Source organism: Schistocerca piceifrons, chromosome 5, assembly GCF_021461385.2.
Source record: "Schistocerca piceifrons isolate TAMUIC-IGC-003096 chromosome 5, iqSchPice1.1, whole genome shotgun sequence".
Taxonomy (NCBI): Eukaryota; Metazoa; Arthropoda; class Insecta; order Orthoptera; family Acrididae; genus Schistocerca; species Schistocerca piceifrons.
The window spans coordinates 545,635,318-545,649,024 of record NC_060142.1 but is presented as its reverse complement, the minus strand read 5'-3'; the positions used below and the strand labels follow the sequence as shown (position 1 = coordinate 545,649,024).

The 13,707-nt window shown below is 45.6% G+C and overlaps 1 protein-coding gene and 1 pseudogene across 1 annotated transcript in view; both read left to right on the top strand.

The window, feature by feature from the left end:
• The window catches only part of LOC124797936 (very long-chain-fatty-acid--CoA ligase bubblegum), a 177,838-nt gene that overhangs the window by 60,928 nt on the left and 103,203 nt on the right, over positions 1–13,707 (top strand). The window lies entirely within an intron of this gene.
• Positions 12,359–12,476, top strand: LOC124799806 (annotated as a pseudogene).

Here is a 13,707-nt window from a genome sequence, read left to right as displayed (position 1 = left end):
TTGGTGAACGGTCCATTTTAATACGGGTAATGTATCACGAAGCAAATACCGTCCGCACTGGCGCAATGTTACGTGATACCACGTACTTATACGTTTGTGACTATTACAGCGCCATCTGTCACAAAGCGAAAAAAGTAGTCCAACTAAAGCATTCATATTTCTTTACGTACTACACGAATATGTAATAAAAAGTGGGGGTTCCTATTTTTAAAAAAACGCAGTTGATATCCGTTTGACCTATAGCAGCGCCATCTAGCGGGCCAACCATAGCGCCATCTGGTTTCCCCCTTCAAGCTAGACAAGTTTCGTTCTTTGTAGTTTTTTCGTTTGTCGCTTATTTCATGAGATATTTGGCCCGGTCACGATCGATGGACCACCCTGTATATCTGTAACAAGGAATATGAAACGAAATAAAGGCTGTGGTAATGCAACGCAACAAGTAGTTAAAATGACATTAAAACATAAGTAAACTTCTGTGACCGTGTCTCATATTGCATAAATTAAAATATAGTGCAATTACTGTTATTACTCAATTAAGCATACATTCAGAAAGACAACACATCATTTTGTCACGCAATGAAACTGTCATAAATTCGGAGCTGCTGACAGTGGCAGCAATCTGAAACAGAAACCAGTCGACACGAAGTGTTCCGACTTATGCCGCCTTTCAACTGTCAGCACTTTGTGGCCGGCAGGCGGCTTATCGAACCGTTACTATAGCTAGTTTATTGGATGCTCGTAATATACCGGGTGATCAAAAAGTCAGTATAAATTTGAAAACTTAATAAGCCACGGATTAATGTAGATAGAGAGGTAAAAATTGACACACATGCTTGGAATGACATGGGGTTTTATTAGAACTGAAAAAAATTTAAAAAAGTATTGCTAGACGCGTTAAAGGTCTCTTGCGCGCGTCGTTTGCTGATCGTGTGCTCAGCCGCCACTTTCGTCATGCTTTGCCTCCCCGGTCCCCAGACCTCAGTCCATGCGATTATTGGCTTTGGGGTTACCTGGAGTCGCATGTGTATCGTGATCGACTGACATCTCTAGGGATGCTGAAAGACAACATCCGACGCCAATGCCTCACCATAACTCCAGACATGCTTTACAGTGCTGTTCACAACATTATTCCTCGGCTACAGCTATTGTTGATGAATGATGGTGGACATATTGAGCATATCCATCCGGTAAAGTACATCATCTTTGCTTCGTCTTTCTTTGTTATGCTAATATTGATATTTTGATCAGATGAAGCGCCATCTGTCGGACATTTTTTGAACGTTTGTATGATTTTGGTTCTAATAAAACCCCATGTCATTCCAAGCATGTGTGTCAATTTTTACCTCTCTATCTACATTATTCCGTGATTTATTCAGTTATCAAATTTATACTGACTTTTTGATCACCCGGTACTATGTTACCAATCCATAAGACAGGTACATATGCGGCCCTAGGTGCTGCCCCACTGTGCTAAAAGATGCAAACACGCTGCTCAACACGAGGACTGCTTGTGTTGTGCGCCGTTGCAAAGGCGCCTCGCGCCAGGGGACCGTGACCCGCGAGGTCGCGTATGATGCGGCGGGCACTTGGCGGCAGTGCCTGAGCGCCGTGTGCTGTGTGCAGAGGAGGCAGGCTAACACCTCCAACTGGTCCCTCATCTCGTTCGAGGGGTACAGCTTCCACAAACCAATGACGATGTTTCTATAACTCTGTACGCATTGTTCCCCTTAGTACAGAATCAACAAATCACCCGTAACAACGATTTCTTCGTCTCCACCTACGCGCATTGTTGGCCGTCAGCTCAAAAAAGAAAGAGACAGAAAAACTGTTAGCGACAATGTCGAGTTGGTACAAGTGCTTTTAGTTGAATCTCTCCTGTGTCATCGGTATACTTAGCTTGTGTAGAAGGCTGCAGTTTTAACCTACCTGGGCAGTAGTAAATGATACGTGAATGATATTATTCATTGATTATGCTTTGTATACCGAGGAATATTACGAAAATGTTTATACAGTCATGTACCCGAGACGAACGTAAATCTGGAACTAAGCTATAAGGAAACTCGATTTCAAAATATAGCATATCAACCTGCAATGAGACATTTGATGAATGTACAGAGCAGTAAATCAGTATCTCATTGCCTTGGGTATTAGAGACAGCCACCGCTTGCTGGGCGAGAACCTTTGTTTGATGAATATTCAGTTAAATAGGTACTAATTATATGTGCGAAAAAATCATCCAAAGATATCTTACAACTGAGTTTTAAAAATTCAGGTGTATGGGGCTCTGGACGATCTGAAGTGTCACAGTTGGTCAGAGAACAACAATTCCGATAACTGGCAGAGAAAGAGAAAGCAGCGTCTGTCTCGCACAGCTCGCTTGTGTTTGCAAATACCACTCTAAGACATTTCAATAGATGCACTGAAGAGTTCACGTTCGCTTATGTGCAGTTGCTGTTGAAACTGCACGTAACTAGTATTCAGGGTCTCCGGTGATACTAATCTGTTTTTTCTTATTCTAGTCTATCTTCCGTCTATAGATCTTTCCACCACCAAGTTAACTATTCCCGAATGCTGTAGTGTCTCTCGCAATAACCTGTCCCTTCCTTTGGACTTCCATACATGCTGCCGCGCGGTGCAGCCGCGGTGTCTTAGGCACCTTGCCACGGTTCGCGCGGCTCCCCTGGTCGGAGGTTCGAGTTCTCCCTCAGGCAAGGGTATGTGTGTGTTGTCCTTAGCGTTAGTTAGTTTAAGTTAGATTACGTTGTGTGTAAACCTAGGGACCGATGACCTCAGCAGTTTGGTCCCATAGGAACTTACCACAAAAAAGCACCATCATACATGTTATTTTCCTCACCTTTACTGTTCGCTATTTCTTCTCTTCGAACTTTTTCTATCCATTAACTGTTTATATCTCCGATAGCATCACAGATTAAATGCTTCCATTTCCTTCTGCTCCAAATTTCAGATGGTTCGGCCGGCCGGTGTGGCCGAGCGGTTCTAGGCGCTAAGTTCTGGAACAGCGCTACCGCTACGATCGCAGGTTAGAATCCTGCCTCGGGCATGGATGTGTGTGATGTCCTTAGCTCAGTTAGGTTTAAGTAGTTCTAAGTTCTAGGGGACTGATGACCTCAGATGTGAAGTTCCATTGTGCTCAGAGCTATTTGAACCATTTTTTCAGATGGTTCGCGTTTCGCTTCCATGCAGCGCTTAAGACAATCTAAAACAACCAAAGATTGACGCACTAGACTCCAATTTGGTACGAGTAGGGTTTAAATCTCCGACTGGTCATTCGGATATGCGTTTTCCATGGTTTCGGTAAAATTTATCGAGAGGAATATTAGGCAAAATATTTCCTGCCGCAGATTTGTAACGCTGTTGCTGGATGTAAACATCGTATCGGACACCGTGCTATTGATCTCGCAACATCATAGTGGCACTGAAGCCATAAGGCTGCAACCGTCTGCTTTTAAACCGCGTGGTTTGCAGGGACACAGTCCACGCAGACTGCAGCACACGCTGGGAGCGAAGTTCGCCGGTGCGGAGACGGAAAAAGTCCGTGGAAAGAATCGTTGTGGAGCGGTTGACGCAGGACGCAACAGCCGGCAACTTTTACTGACGCGAGATAGGGGGTGCTGATGGTGCACAACAAGTGAGGCAACGCGCTGACCTCGACCCTGGACTGCTGCAGACGCCGCTTCCGGAACGTCAGCAGCGTAGGCTTCGTCACGAGCGCGTCTGCACAACGCCAGCGGAATCACACACACACACACACACACACACACACACACACCACAAGGCTGTCAGAATAGACAGCACACTGGCATTCACGTTGGTAATAGGACCATGAACTGCCTCTAGCCTGTGTCTTAGACTTGCAAGAAAGCCCTACTCGTACTAAACCTTCAGAAATGTCTCAATCTAGCCAGTGAGTCCGTAGATAGCGGTATTAGGGGCGTATAACTCTCCAATCTTTCAACCCGAGGTTTGCGATAATTAAGCCAGTCCGTCCTTGAACTGAGTTAGTGCGCCGCAGCGTAGGAATTCTTATTATCTGTTATGTGGAGATACTCTCGTAGTTTTATGTCACCTTGCAGAGCCGTAACAACACCGTCGGATATTGAAAATATAATACCACTGTCTATGTTTTAAGCAATGAAACAGGAAGAAGTATTTTTTTTATTTTTTTACTGTTTGCAAATAATTTTACACGGTTTGCCATTATTTAAGAAACACCGTAAAATCAATTTGTTAACAATGTTTATAAACTAACTATTAATAGTACGAGAGCAGTGTCCACCGCATGACTAGACCGAAATGTACCCTATCGACAACTGCCGACTATGGCGCACAATCTGTAACTTGAGCCTACAATCGGTATAGTTCGTATCAGATCGTTCCGGTCGCAGATTCGAATCCTGCCTCGGGCATGGATGTGTGTGATGTCCTAAGGTTAGTTAGGTTTAAGTAGTTCTAAGTCCAGGGGACTGATGATCTCAGATCGTACATCTTCGGTTATGCCAAAGTTATTCATTTATTTATTAATATCGACGTTTCCTGGCACTGTAAAATTACTGGAAGATAGTATTTATGACTCACAGACTCCTCGTATTGTCTGAGTGGCAAAATGCAACTATTGTTAGCAACCGCGCGACTGCTACGGTCGCAGGTTCGAATCCTGCCTCGGGCATGGATGTGTGTGATGTCCTTAGGTTAGTTAGGTTTAAGTAGTTCTAAGTTCTAGGTGACTGATGACCACAGATGTTAAGTCCCATAGTGATCAGAGCCATTTGAACCATTGTTAGCAAATATTTGTTAATAACAATTACTTGGTTCCCGCCAGAACACATGTACTTTCCCTACTTATCTCTTTGCTGACGTCACGAGCGATTTGTGCCTCGGTGGTTCGAGTCCTCCCTCGGCCAAGGGTGTGTGTGCTGTCCTTAGGCGTAAGTTAGTTTAAGTTAGGTTAAGTACTGTGTAAGCTTAGGGATCGATAACCTCAGCGGTTTGGTCCCATAAGATCTTCCCATAAATTTTTAATTTTCCGCCTCGGCACCTCATCCCACTGGCTCTGAAAGCACCAGATGGCCAACTGCTGACCAGCTTGGGAACCTTCCCTCACTCCTTATTCCATACGCACTGCAGCGCTGATACATTCACTTGACGTACGTGAAGGAGCAAAACTAGAAATAAAGTAAAATGCGCTCTTATCTGCAAACAAGGAGTACCTTACAGACTCCTCTGTAAGAACCTCAGCGCTTGGCTTAACCATTGGTACCTCTCCATCAGAACTCAGGTAATAATTATAGGATAATTTCAGCACCTCTAATCGTCCACAACCAACACTACAACACTAAGATCCCGAAGTTAACACTGGAAAAAAACTAAGTTGGAAACCCTTCTTACTAACCGTAGTGGCGTGGCAAGACAGCCAAGCCACTCGGAGGTAGCCGAAAGGCATGCGCTTAAGCTCACGCAGGCTGGCGCGAGGTCTGTAACATTACAAGGAAATGAGAAAAACGGACGCAGGTGCTGTAATACTTAACTTTAATCCATAATTGTAGAACATCGCTCTTGTAGATACATTAATATAAGCTCAATATAACTGGTAATGGCGCCTTGCTAGGTCGTAGCAAATGACGCAGCTGAAGGCTATGCTAACTATCGTCTCGGCAAATGAGAGCGTATTTCTCAGTGAACCATTGCTATTAACGTCGGCTGTACAACTGGGGCGAGTGCCAGGACGTCTCTTTAGACCTGCCGTGTGGTGGCGCTCGGTCTGCAATCACTGACAGTGGCGACACGCGGGTCCTACGTATACTAACGGACCGCGGCCGATTTAAAGGCTACCACCTAGCAAGTGTGGTGTCTGGTGGTGACACCACACTAACCATGCAAAAAAGTCTGTAATAGACAAATACTATTTTGCCTGTCCTCAATACTCCTAAACTCGAAACCCATCAACCCATTGTACCAACCATCCTTGTAAACCCTGGCCATCTGCTGCACCTAAACCAGCACTTCTCACCTTCTCCCTATCTGCAGACATCGCAGATCCTTTCCCACGACTATTCAAACTGCTTTCTCCTCCAGGCCATTCTGATGTCTACTTATCTTGTAAACCATAACCTACCCGGACTGTTTCTTATCGGATGAAGCCTCTACATCACCTATGTTCCATTTATTATTTCGTTTCAGCTTACACATGTAACTTTCTTATAGAACATTCTTTTTAATCTCGTACCGACCCGAATACCTGCCCTACAGTTACCAGGAGTTCTCATCACAATCGTCCCCGTTGATTGTATAAGCACACACGCCGTTATCATTATGATAGGTATTTCACCATCATATGTTGTCATATAATTGTTTTTATATGTCTGTAAATTATCTTTTAAATGCCTGAAGAGCAGCAGCCAGGCAGTTGCTCGACTTTAAATAACTGACAAATTAAACTACTTGTAATAATTTATATATGTACCTTTCTTTCCTCAAATTGTACCAATATCGGCAAGCCCTTGATAGTCATTCTCCCCAGCTCGAATTACGCATCAAACCACGTCTTCGCAGAAACCCATGGAAAACCTACACCTGCCACAAATACCTCACATCCAAAAATAAACAAAACACGTTCGACAACTGAAACATGTGATGTTCTAAAAAGAGTAATTTAGGCTGAAGACCACCGAAATGTCTGCTCGACAACTTCTTCCCACGTAGAACATTGAAACGAACAATGAAGACCTAGGTTGAGTGCACATTGCACTCAGGGCATTAGGATGAGATTTTCTGTTATTGTTTTCTTTTTGTATGTAGTAAATCCTTTTTGTAATAACTGTCTCTGTATGCATTCTGTAGCTTCTGGGTCCAGTGTTTCAAGAGATGTACCCCTTGGCGAGAGCAAGTTGTCTAAGCCGACGTGGAGCATTGCTACAAGACCACCTGCGCTCCCCGAAGCATAGAATTTCTTGTATGCGTGGTCCAGTGCTTGTTTATTTTGTGCTCGCTTTAGGAATCCAATAATATGATGATCGCACCTCCCAGCTGCTAGTAAGCATGTCGGAGTCCATGCGGTGTGTCAGATGTGCAGTTAGAATAGTGATGTCCAGCGGAAGCATACACTTTCAGTCTGCTTTTGGCATTAGATTGCTGTTCACATTTAGCAAAAGTGTCTGTTGTTGATATCAGGGCAGCTCACATGACGGTTCGTGTAGTTCTCTTCCAATACCAGCGCTCAGAATTCTTACCCAGTGGTTTGGCTCTGTGATCAAGGCAGTTAAATCGCTTCTTGTGGGAGATGTTATCAAATTTCCGTCCAGCCATCGAGATATAAGTTTTCCACAGTTCTCTTAAGCAATTGGTGTGAACATTTCCTTCGAAAATTAAACGGTCGATTTACTGTCCCATCCACGTCTTACCCAGGGTTTGTTCCATATTTAATGGCATCATTTGTAATGGCCCTTTTTCATTTATCGAACCTCTTCGCTCACTGACACGTATGCAAAAAAAGTGTGTGAAATCTTATGGGACTTAACTGCTAAGGTCATCAGTCCCTAAACTTAGACACTACTTAACCTAAATTATCCTAAGGACAAACACACACACCCATGCCCGAGGGAGGATTCGAACCTCCGCCGGGACCAGCCGCACAGTCCATGACTGCAGCGCCTTAGACCGACATATATGCAGTGGTTCATTCACTGGAATAGGGAAATGTCGTGTTTGAGAACAGGATGTTTACGCAAGAGTTCCTTGACATAGTGTTAACAACTTTGTCCTGTTTCAGTAGCATTCTTTTCTGTACACTACCGCATCGAAGGGTGATTCAGCCACTACTTAAAATGGTCTTGTAGACGGTGGGGACACACACTACTTATTTACAGGCAGTACAGTGGGTCTAAGGGGGAACACGGGAGTCATGACCCCCCCCCCCCGCCCCAGGTCATTTTAATAAAAGTACGTTTTTACATAGACCAATTTTCAAATTTCTCAGATAACGTACAGGAAAGAAAATAGCATGAAACAAAGAGAGTGGCTATGATTAGAAAAAATTATAAGCTATGGTCAACACAGGACACTAACTGTGTGGGGGAACGCAGGCGGGAATTACTGAAAGACACGGGATTCCCTGCCTTTTACGCACTCACACAGTCGTATTCTGCTGACTTCCCTTCACAGATGTAGCACTAAGTGAAATACTGTCAAAGGTGACTGCTCACTTGAATTTTATGTCTTATATTACAACGTTGTCAAATTTGTGTGAGTTTCTTGCTATTATAGCCCTTAAATCAACAGAAAATTTTAAGTTTTCGGACGACTGTTTCCAAATTATTTCTTTCACAGTTTAAACTGCGGTAACGACAGTGTCTTCGTCAACACCAACGTTTTAATCATCCTTTAGTATTTGATGTGTTCTAGAGTGCTCATCCACCTCATTTTACCGACAGACATAACAGAAATTTCTTAGTGTTCATGTTAAAATGATTTACTAAGCACTGACCCAGACAAATAATAATTGTTATCTAGTTTTCGGATTATCCGCGTATGTTGTTGTTCTGGTTGTTGTTGTGGTCTTCAGTCCTGAGACTGGTTTGATGCAGCTCTCCATGCTACTCTATCAAGTAAAGCTGCATGTCCTCGGGAAAAATTACGGCTGTAGTTTCCCCTTTCTTTCAGCCGTTCGCAGTACCAGCACAGCAAGGCCGTTTTGGTTAGTGTTACAAGGCCAGATCAGTCAATCATCCAGACTGTTGCCCCTGCAACTACTGGAAAGGCTGCTGCCCCTCTTCAGGAACCACACGTTTGTCTGGCCTCTCAATAGACACCCCTCCGCTGTGGTTGCACCTACGGTACGGCCATCTGTATCACTGAGGCACGCAAGCCTCCCCACCAACGGCAAGGTCCATAGTTCGTCGATTTTGGAAAAAAGAAGACAAAGGAGAACCTAGAAGTATTCCGTTATAATTATAGCGGATATTTTCATTTAGAATACACTTACGCATGTGACTAATTTTTTACAGATGGAAGACAATGCGGACATCAGTCCCATTATGAGGCACGGCTGAAATTTTTGTCCGTTGTTTTCCATTTCATGTGTAAATAAATGTGGGGACTCTACCCATTTGAAATGTTCGAGGACGATTTCCCGCCTACATTTTTGCGTAGCCCTGTCCTTAGGAGCTAAAGTCTGATAATTACCAACCCAATGCTTTCAAAGACAAAAAAGGAAGAACAGCGAGGTCGTTAGAGACGGAGCACACTGTTGGAATAGGTCAATGATGGAGAAGGAAATCGGCCGTGCCATTTCAAAGCAACCGTGTCGGCATTTGCCTGAAGCGATTGAGGGGCGCCACGAAAAACCTAAACGTGGAGGGGCAGACGCCGATTTGAACCGTCGTCCTCCCAATGCAAGTCCAATGTGTTCACCACTGCACCACCTCTTTCGGTTGGTTACCAGTGCGTAACCCGTAAGTAGTCTAGTGGACTTTGAAATGTGATATGTATCATATCTTGTAAATACAGTAAACAGCACTTCATCGGTTATAATATGTCCGTATTGATTTATTTGTGTTTTCAGTTATCTGTGCAACCTCAGGTCTGCTGAACCCGGATAATCAGTAGCTCACTGTGTGTGTGTGTGTGTGTGTGTGTGTGTGTGTGTGTGTGTGTGTGTGTGGGCGTGACGTGCAGCATGCTAAAAGTGAGGGTGACAACAAGTTGTACATGGTGTAACTGAATTTCCTTTACAGACTTTGAGGACTTGTAGTGGAGACCAAGACGGTCAAGTTTAGCATAGCAACTCAAGTCTGGAAACTTTGTCCCACTATACGGAAACACCACGACACATGTTTCTCTCTGAATCCTGCTACTAGTCAAATGGCTCTGAGCACTATGGGACTTAACATCTGAGATCATCAGTCCCCTAGAACTTAGAACTACTTAAACCTAACTAACCTAAGGACATCACCCACATCCATGCCCGAGGCAGAATTCTAACCTGCGACCGTAGCAGTCGCGCGGTTCCGGACTGAAGCGCCCTAACCGCACGGCCACCGCGGCCGGCTGCTACTGGTCATCTGGGTCCTTACAGCTACGGCTCGATGTGACGACCACCGACGTCAATACAAATACAGTACCTCTGTACCATGTTAAAGTACGCACAATCCCCAATCCCTGGTTCTACATCATCCGCCACAGTCATAACTCAGACGAGTAAGTCTTCTTCGGATACTGCAGAGGTATTGTAAATAAAGGATTCCACAGTTAGTAGTTCAGTGGGTTCAAGTCGGGAGAACGAGCAGGCCGAGCAATCGGGCCACTACGAACTAACACTGTTGGCCAAATCGTTAGTCCAGATGATCTCTGACCAAATGCGAAAAATGAGGTAGTGTGGCATCATGCTTGAACCGCATGTTTTCAGGCACATGCAGTGGCACATCTTCCAAGTGTCCATGCAGTATGCCGTGAACGAATCGCAAGTACGAGGCACCCGTGAGATGTGGAAGAATGACGTAGTCACTCATCCACGCAGTAACCCCCGCCCAAATGTTGAGACTGTAACGTTCGTGAAACTGATGGGCACACACAGCATGCGAGTTTTCATTTGCTCGCACACGACTGTTGTGGAAACTTAGATTATTTCCCTGGTGAACCTAGCTTCATTCGAGAAAAGGATCCGCCTTGGGAAGTCGGGATTGTCTACACAAAGGTGCAAGAACCACCTGCAGAAGTAGGCACACGTAGAAAAATTCTGCGGCTGCACTGCCTGTACCTTCTGGAGGTCGTACATGTGTACCTGCTACTCATGCAGAACACGCCAGACAGGTTGGTGGCACGCATTCTACTTGCTATGTTTCTGATACTCTTCATCGCGTCTTCTTCCACTGCAGGGCGTACAGTCGCTTCAAATTCCGGAGTGCGGCGCCGCCATGGAGCACAAACAGACGGCCTTGCTAATGGTGTATGTACATGTCTCCGACGCCCGCTGGTACACCGTAGAAAAGAGGAAGTGCGAAGGTGTCTAGCGGTATGAAAAACGCTCCGTATGCAACTACGACTGGCCTTCCCATTGCACCGAGCTTCGCCGTACAATAATATCATTCCGTAAATGTGTAGTTCACCATGTTCGACAGCAACACACTAAAAATTAAATGTACGTATAGCTTGCATTCTGTACTGTAGTGGATGATTACTACTTTACAGTACTATAGTAAGAACAAATATCACAAGTATAAGAGCAGATACAAACTTCTCTGGGCGGGGACAGTACCACAGTAAGAACAGAAACCACAAAGACAACAGCAGGTAAAAAGCTCAAACTGGGTGAATTGTAAATAAACCTGTAGTGGGCATGGGACGTTAGGTGATCGGTGAATGAAGTACGTAACACCCTAGTCAGTGGCGCCGAAAATGCGGGAGATCTGAACTTGTGTTGTGGTATTTTGTATGTAGTCGGAAAACGTATATGAATTATTATATTAAACTTAAGCGCCTTGGCCCCACTGTAAGTCCTCGGCGTCTGTAAAGGGAATTTAGGTACACGCTGTATTTAGGTACGGCGGAGGGGAGAGGCACCAACAAACGGTGACACTGCCCCCTCTCCTCCCCCCCTCCCTTCCCAGTATCTACCAACCCATTGCCGAACCCTGGATCCGTCTCTTCTATCCTTACGGTTTCATGTTAATCGTGGCAGTAGGGAGGAAGATCTGACACGGTTATTGAAAGTAAACTAGACCTCAAAAGCCTGCGCAGGTACAAAACCGTCCAGAGTTTGTGATGCGTGACTGGAGCGCCTAATAGCCGCAGCGCCAAGCGCGGTCGCTGTCCTGGCCGGATGGCCGCTTCCGAGTCACGGAGCTGGGCGGTCACGCGACTAACCGCCGGTTGCGCGATTAGCGGGACGCAGGCCGCTCTCAGCTCAGAGAGAGGGGAGGCTGGCCGATATCAAGTGGCTGCGTTACTATGCATGCGCTACTACACCGAGGGAATCTGACGGGGAATAAAATTGTGCGCCGTAATATCTCGCTGTTCTACATAACCCATTTGTACAAACGCTAGCACAACATAAACGGTTGAGTCCCATTATTACGACCACCTGTTGGAGTCCTGTCCCTGTGTGAAGGCGGGTGGTGGAGAGGTACACAGTATGAAACGGAAGAGTATCTCGGTGTAATGCAATGCAGTCCTTCTCTAATTCATTGAACTGCCTAGCTGGTTAATATTCAACACACGCCTCATCTAAGATTCAGCTAATCACGAATCTTTGTCGTTACGAGCGTCTCTATTTTGAATACAATTACAAAGCATACATACAGGATGTTCCAAAATGATGTTTACAACTTTGATCATGTATATTTCAAGCAACGGCCTTGCCGCAGTGGATACACCGGTTCCCGTCAGATCACCGAAGTTAAGCGCTGTCGGACGTTGCCGGAACTTGGATGGGTGACCATCCGAGCCGCCATGAGCTGTTGCCAGTTTTCGGGGTGCACTCAGCCTCGTGGTGCCAACTAAGGAGCTACTCGACCAAACAGCAGCGGCTCCGGTCAAAGAAAACCATCATAACAACCGGGAGAGCGGTGTGCTGACCACACGCCCCTCCTACCCCATCCTCATCTGAGGATGACACGGCGGTCGGATGGTCTCGATGAGCCGATTGTGGTGTGAATACGAAGTGCTGCTGTTGTGCTGCATGTATATTTTAGAAATAGAGGTAGGAGAAAGGCGCGATCTGCGACATAATGTTCAGACATACCTAAAGTTTTTGTAGACGTTTAACAGAATTCATTGTGTCCACCATGTGTAGCGCGCAACGTATCTACGCAATGTTCCAGTATCCTGCCTAGCACCATTAAGGAGTTCATTTGCTGCTCTGAAGTGAGCTCGCAATTCCAGCAGGTCCCGCACCAGCGTCTGGTAGCAATGTCTTTTATAAAACCCCAAAGGGAAAAAAAACTAACGGGGCTATGTACGTTGACCATGGAGTGGACACGAAATAGCTCGCACTCTGTCAGTCCAGTACCCTGGAAATGTGAAACTTCCTGGCAGATTAAAACTGTGTGCCGGACCGAGACTCGAACTCGGAACCTTTACCTTTCGCGGGCAAGTGCTCTACTGGCAGAAGTAAAGGTGTGAGGACGGGGCGTGAGTTGTGCTTTGGTAGCTCAGTTGGTAGAGCACTTGCCCGCGAAAGGCAAAGGTCCCGAGTTTGAGTCTCGGTCCGGCACACAGTTTTAATCTGCCAGGAAGTTTCATATCAGCGCACACTCCACTGCAGAGTGAAAATCTCATTCTGGAAACATCCCCCAGGCTGTGGCTAAGCCATGTCTCCGCAATACCCTTTCTTTCAGGAGTGCTAGTTCTGAAAGGTTCGCAGGGGAGCTTCTGTAAAGTCTGGAAAGTAGGAGACGAGGTATTGGCAGAAGTAAAGCTATGAGAACGGGGCGTGATTCGTGGTTGGGTAGCTCAGTTGGTAGAGCACTTGCCCGCGAGAGGCAAAGGTCCCGAGTTCGAGTCTCGGTCCGGCACACAGTTTTAATCTGCCAGGAAGTTTCACATCAGCGCACACTCCGCTACAGAGTGAAAATCTCATTCTGACCTGGAAATGTGTTGTCCAAACCTTCCTAAAATATCGAGAGCCAGTGAGGAGCAGCATTATGTCAAGTTGCAGTTGCTCGACCTGTGAAATGCAAACTGTTCCGGTACGAC